This window comes from Haliotis asinina, chromosome 13, assembly GCF_037392515.1.
Source record: "Haliotis asinina isolate JCU_RB_2024 chromosome 13, JCU_Hal_asi_v2, whole genome shotgun sequence".
NCBI classification, from domain to species: domain Eukaryota; kingdom Metazoa; phylum Mollusca; class Gastropoda; order Lepetellida; family Haliotidae; genus Haliotis; species Haliotis asinina.
This window is the reverse complement of record NC_090292.1, coordinates 45,859,329-45,866,682: the sequence shown is the minus strand read 5'-3', so window position 1 is coordinate 45,866,682 and position 7,354 is coordinate 45,859,329.

Sequence of the window (7,354 nt, the reverse complement as noted above, 5' to 3'; positions counted from 1 at the left end):
GTCCATCAAGTTGACCAGCTGTTTCTGTGTGACATAAAACCTACAAGTAAGGCCTCACCATCGTGGATGACACCAAGTCCTTACACTGAAACTGAACTGTTGATGACCAAACAAAGTCGCCACAGCCTTCGAATGTAGCTTCAAACGCAGTCTTGGCATCTTGCAAATCAATACTGAATGAGTTCATGGACATCGCTGGCCAAACACGATGTTCAGGTGAGATGCGGCATGTCTGGAGCCTACCGAAGCCAAGCCATCATCGAGAATCAATCCCACCTTAGTCTGTTTTCGCATCAGCAGTGGATGTGATGAGTGAAGTCACCATGCTCATGGGCAAGAAACCCATCCAAATAGAAACGTCAGTGCCCAAGCGTCGGCAGCAGCTCGGTCATCAGAAAAAAAAATACTAGACTGGTTCAGCATGAGGTCCCTATACTAGTCGGGTGAATGTGAGGGAGACAGAAGGAAACGTGCTACTGATCCCATATGGTAAATGAAAATGTACCACGTCGACCTAGAAGACATCAAAGACGATGAACTGAACTTTTACTACTTCAAAGACGGCCTGTCAAGAGGGTTCATCACAGAGTAATTACAAAGTATCCCTCACAATACTGTATTACTCCCTTCTTAAAGAATAGAACCCTTTTTTATCATTGGAGACTGATCGAGAAACGGTTGTTCAGATGTGTCGGGATGAAACCTCGACAACGAACAATGTCTCCACATTGCCCAAGGATGAACACAATGGGACTTGTCCTTGATGGAGCCTTATTTGAAAAAAAAGGAAAAAAAAACTTAGAAGGGGAAGTAATAGAACCATCAGCATGTATACTACTAACAACCATGCTTCTTCAGTGATTACTAATGATTAATTGTGCATGGGGAAGGGTGGTGGTGGTGTTTGGATGTTTTTTGTGGCATTCTGGGGCTGTTTTGTGTTCTCTGCCTTTTACTGTAAATGTGTGCATTGTACAGTATAATCAAAATCCTCGAGGTCATCTGTTACCAGGTGTGGCGGTCTTGCTGTAACATGCAGTGTTAACATACTGAAAAGTATGGTTCTGAACAGCAAGCATGAAAGGATACAAAGTCCATTACATGATTGTGAACCGCGAGCATGTATCTAAAGGTAGCATTGTTTAAAGTTTGTTACATGGTTCTGAACCGCAAGCACAGAATGTTACATTTTCAGATTGTGGTATTGTTTGCGTAAGTTACATGATTGTGAACCGCTGGAGTGAAATTGAAGGATAGTGTATATGAATCTTACTGCGGTATTGTTTCATAGTTCGTTTCATAGTTCTCAATCATGAGTGCTGACCTGTTCCATGTAAGTGTATATGTAAATTTTGGTGAGTAAATGTCACGGTGAGAGTGGCACAAATTATGCCACAATGTGTTTGGTCTACATTTGGATTGGATTTGTTAGGGAACTGACGTCTTGACTAACAAAATGTCTGCAGGTTAATGAAGTGCTCATTCAATCACAGACCCATGAAGCTCTTGCGTAGATTAGACCTTCAGCAACACTCATGCTTGCCATGAAAGGTGACTCTGCTTGTCGTAAGAGGCGACTAACGGGATCGGGTGGTCAGATGAACTGACTTGGTTGACACATGTCATCGGTTCCCAAATACAGAGATCGACGTTCATGCTTTTGATCTCTGGATTGTCTGGTCCAGACTCGATTATTTACAGACTGACGCTATACAGCTGGAATATTGCTGAGTGCAGTGTAAAACTAACCTCACTCACCAAACTATGAAGACATGTCAAGATAGCCACTGTTACGAGTGTGTATTTCCTGTATATTTTGTTATAAATTCAGTAATAAGTATTATTGGGTCACAATGTTTAGTGTTTTCAATATTAAATATGATGGGTCACATTTCGTTTAATAGATGGTCAGCACTTATAGGATTTTGGTTTTCCGGAATTTATCTGCTCTTAGTTTTACTTCCGGGAAACGTATCTGAGGACATCCTACAGTGTTGACGATGCCCGTATGTGCCCGAACTTTCGGGAAATGACTGTATGTATATAGACACACACACACACACACACACACACACACACACACACACACACACACACACACACACGTAACTGGAGGACATATATCACTGCCAACGCTTGATCATCAAAACCGTCAACGCCTGCATCTACATTATCTGCTGTGTCTACATTCTGCATAGTTAATTATCTTTCGCACTAAGACTTTGGTGAGTTTGCTATATTGTATTTTGTGACCCATTGACTTAAATTTTGTCTCTCTTGAGTTGTATTTGTAATTAGCATTGTGAAATTGACCTGTGACCTGTATACGTTGCTCTCGTTGCATAATAATACAGAATTTGAACGTTCATGACTTGTCTTTGTTCTGTTTTGCTGGTTCACAAGGGGATTTCTTACATCGTTTGTCACGGTAAATTCTTAACCGTAACACCACACAATCAATTTCTGAGGAATCAGTTGGTGAACAGAGTCATCTACTTAAAACGTATGTGGACAATGCGGCTGACGCCGTCGGTTCCAAATGCATTCCCGTGCTTCAAATACTCAATAACACCCGGAAATTGGCCAACACATGATGTTTATCTCCTAATTCATTAAATAAAACAATTCCCTTTAAAAACAACAACACTGAAATGAGAATTAACAGTACCAAACAGTACTAAAACAAATGATGTTTATAAAACGATAGCGAATGCTGCAAATGTATGATATATCCACCATTACGAGATATATTGATATACACATTCACTTGAGATATTATTCACATATTAGAACATTCGTGTGAGTAAGACCAGCCACTGTTGTTTTTGTTTTGTTTCCAACATATCGGCTTGGAAGTATGCCAAAAGTTGTCTGCTCTTTGACCATGTGCGTGTGTGTTGGGAAGCGACGTGAGAATGGAGTGCATTACCCCTGACGTCCTGGGCTTGGGCTGAAAGTGATGGGTGGATCCATGAATGTACCTGACAAATCATAAATGGAATCATTCGGGAAAGAAGTCTTTGAAATGTTGCCTTTCGACATTGAGTGAGTCACTGCAAAATACCCGGAAATTCATCCTCCAACTTTTCTGTACTAACTGAACTCTCTGGCAAAACAGTGACAATTGGCTCAGCGCCAACTTTGGCCCCCATAAGATCATTACCGATCAACAAATCGACACCCAGAACTAGGAGAGAGTCAAGAACACCAACTTTCAGCGCACCTGAAATCAGATCTTATGTCAAATTCAGTTAGCTGAAGACTCATCAGAAAAGGGCAAAATATCCTTCAAAATCAGAGATTGAAGAGCTCCAGTATCCCTCAAGATAATATGATACGTGGGGTAGAATTATCTCCCATAAATGACATAGAACCCTGTTACGACGCAAATTACGCGGCAAAATGTAATAAACTGCGGCAAATTGTAATAACACCGCGGCAAATTGTAATATCGCGGCAAATTGTAATAAAAAGTGCGGCAAAATGTAATAACCGTCCTGCGGTAAATTGTAATAAAAACTGCGGCAAATTGTAACAACTGAAGCTGCGGCAAAATGTAATAAAATACATTTCATTGCATATTATGCAAGGGAACATCCACAATGTTAAAGTGTCAGACTAAGCTTCATGATAATCAAAACCTGGACAGTGAAAACATCGCACTTGCGAAAATTAGAACAAACAGGGGCAAATTGTAATAACAGACGTGGCAAATTGCAGTAACATCTCTCCATCCTTCTAATCTCTAAAGAAAGTCGAATTCCAACCTTTCTTCGTCTTCATCACGATCACATTTCACCACTCATATGTTAATAGAAATGAACTATTTTTTTTTCAAAAGTCCACAGTCAAAGTCGGGTACTGTATCTTGTACCAAAGTGCGTGTAAATTGTAATAACAAGTGCGGCAAATTGTAATAAACTGCGGCAAATTGTAATACCAGGTGCGGCAAATTGTAATAAACTGCGGCAAATTGTAATACCAGGTGCAGCAAATTGTAATAACATCTCTCATTCCTTATAATTTCCAATGAAAGTCGAATTCCAACCTGTGTTCGTCTTCACCACGGTCCCATCCCACCACTCATATGTTTCAAAAAATCTAAAAAAATACAAACTATTTTATCCAAATCCCACTCGAAAGTCCACACTCGATGTCGGTTACTATAACTTGTACCAAAGTGCGGCAAATTCAATAAACTGCGGCAAATTGTAATAAGATCTCTCCATCCTTCTAATCTCTAAAGAAAGTCGAAATCCAACCTTTCTTCGTCTCTATCGCGATCACATTTTACCACTCATATGTTAATAGAAATGAAAAATACAAACTGTATTTTTCAAAATCTCTGAAGTCCACAGTCGAAGTCGGGTACTGTAACTTGTACCAAAGTGCGTGTAAATTGTAATAACAAGTGCGGCAAATTGTAATAAACTGCGGCAAATTGTAATAACAGGTGCGGCAAATTGTAATACCAGGTGCCACAAATTGTAATAACATCTCTCATTCCTTGTAATTTCCAAAGAAAGTAGGACCATGCAGATAGCAGAGGTACTGTAAGTCCCAGTGGTCCTTAGTATGGTGATCTACCCTCTTTTGTTGACAATCTATGGTCCGTTTTATATTGCACCGTGGAGTGAGTGAGTGAGTTAATGTTTAACGTCACATCGGCAATATCTCAGCCATATCGTGACGAGAAGATTTAAATTAAATATATGCATATGGAAAAATCTGTCAACGAAGGACAGTAAAACAACTAGCATATCACAATTTTAAGTAAAACTAGTATGGAAAGTTAAAACTAATAGCACTATTTAGACAATACATAATAAAAACAGACTATAGATCGCCAACAAGTGAAGATAGATCACCACACTAGGGACCATGGGGACTTACAGTACCTTTGCTACCTACATGGACCCTAGTTGGATTTACACCATCCCCTCAGCTGCTGGCGATTGTACGAAAGGTTAGCCAAAATTAAAACAACATGAATACTACGATTAAAAACCTGGTAGACTTAAATTTACTGTGAATGTTTGTGGACTTACGTACCCTCTCAGGAGGACAATAATTTTACAATACTTCAACCCCCTTTGAGGGTACAGCCACCAACAATTCAAGTTACTAATTCAAACTACCAATCATTAAAATACATCTATTTACAGAAACATACTATTCAAAATTCACCCAAAAAATCAATTTCTTTTAAAAAACCTATAACAAAATGAGAATTAACGTTGGTAAAAAGATCCTTCATTGCTTTAACTGTAAAATATTTATCCCTTGTGATGGAGAATTCAACACAGTCAAGCAGAATATGCTTGACCGTGACTCTCTCATCACAAGGGATGCAAAATCGAGGATCCTCACCTTTCAACAGGTATGCATGAGTATATCTAGTGTGGCCAATACGACATCGTCGTAGTATGACCTCTTCAAATCTGGACTGACAACCCAAGTGGGTATAACCAATGTAAGGTTTTATCTCATGTAATTTATTTATAACCACTTGGGTGTCCCACTTCTTCTGCATCAGATCACGGATATAAGATCTAATGGTGGCTTTGTAATCACTGTAGGGAATAAGAAGCGGTGTCACAGATTTGTTTAGTGCTGCCTTGGCAGCAACATCGGCCATTGTGTTCCCTGAAATGCCTACATGGCTGGGTAACCAACAGAAGACGATGTCGTATTGGCCAGTAGCAAGATTATTATACAATTCAATAATGTCAATTTAAAGTGGATGTTTACATGATAAATTTTTAATCTCCTGGAGACAAGAAAGAGAGTCTGAATAGATTATATATTGTTTACGTTTAGGGTGTCTTTGAATATATTTGAGAGCTGTTAATATGCCGTTAGCTTCAGCTGTAAAAATAGAACTACTATCTGGTAATCTAGAAGATATTGTTCTGGATCCAGTGACAGTGGCACAAGCCACAGCGCCACCATCCTTGGACCCATCTGTAAATAAGGATTTATAATTGCTATATTTATGTTTTAATTGATTATATTTTTGCTTATATTGTAATTCATTAGTCTCTGATTTTTTAAATGTGGTCAATGTTAGGTCTACTTGAGGCCTGACCAACTGCCAGGGAGGAGAAGAAAGAAGACGGGAGGGAGCTATGTTTTCCAGCTGAAAGAAAAGGTTTAATTCTATGTCCCAGAGGCGGGACAAGAGAAGACGTTTTGTTGTATAAATTCTCATAAAGGGGATTGAAAACACAGTTATATGCAGGGTTAGAATGATTAGAGTGTAATTTAGTAATGTATTGTAAAGCTAACTTTGTACGGCGCTGCTCAAGAGAAGGTTCATCAGCATCAACATAGAGACTGTCAATAGGTGAAGTTCTAAAAGATCCAAGACAAAGTCTCAGACCTTGATGATGGACAGGATCAAGAAGTTTAAGATTGCCTTTGCAGGCTCCCCCGTAAACGTTTGAGCCATAATCAAGTTTAGAACGAACTAGTGATCGATAGAGATGGAGAAGGGTAGCTTGATCCCCTCCCCATTTTGAATTTTAAACAACTTTCAACAAGTCAAGTGCTTTCAGGCATTTAGTTTTAAGTGATTTAATATGTGGTAAAAAAGTTAAATGTGAATCAAAGATTAGACCCAAGAACTTGGCTTCCTTCACAACTTTAATGGGCGTCCCATCTAGAGACAGTTCAGGGTCTTTATGGGGTTTATATTTACGACAAAAATGTATGCAGTTAGTTTTCGATTTAGAAAATTTAAAGCCGTTTTCAAGACACCATTTATTTATTTTGTTTAAACAAAGCTGCAGTTGCCGTTCAATTGTATGCATATTTTTCCCACGACAAGAAATATTAAAATCATCCACAAATAACGATCCATCAATTGAATCGTTTAAAACTTTTGATAAACTATTTGTCTTGATGCTAAAAGTGTGACAGACAGAATACTGCCTTGTGGAACACCCTGATCCTGATTGTAATGATCAGACAGGGTAGAACCCACTCGAACTTGAAACTGTCTGTTATTTAAAAAGCTGGCAATAAATTGAGGTAAACGACCTCGCAAACCGAAGTCATGTAAGTCTTTTAAAATACCATATTTCCAGGTTGTGTCATATGCTCTTTCGAGATAAAAAAAGATAGACACAGCATGTTGTTTATTAATTAATGCGTTTTTAACAAATGATTCTAAACGCCCTAAGTGATCGACAGTACTTCTGTTTTTACGGAAACCACACTGTATATTAGTTATAAGGTTATTTGTTTCCAAGTACCAAACAAGTCGATTATTTATCATGCGTTCCCTGGTCTGGCAAACACAGCTAGTTAATGAAATCGGACGATAATTGGACGGATCCGTATGATCACGTCC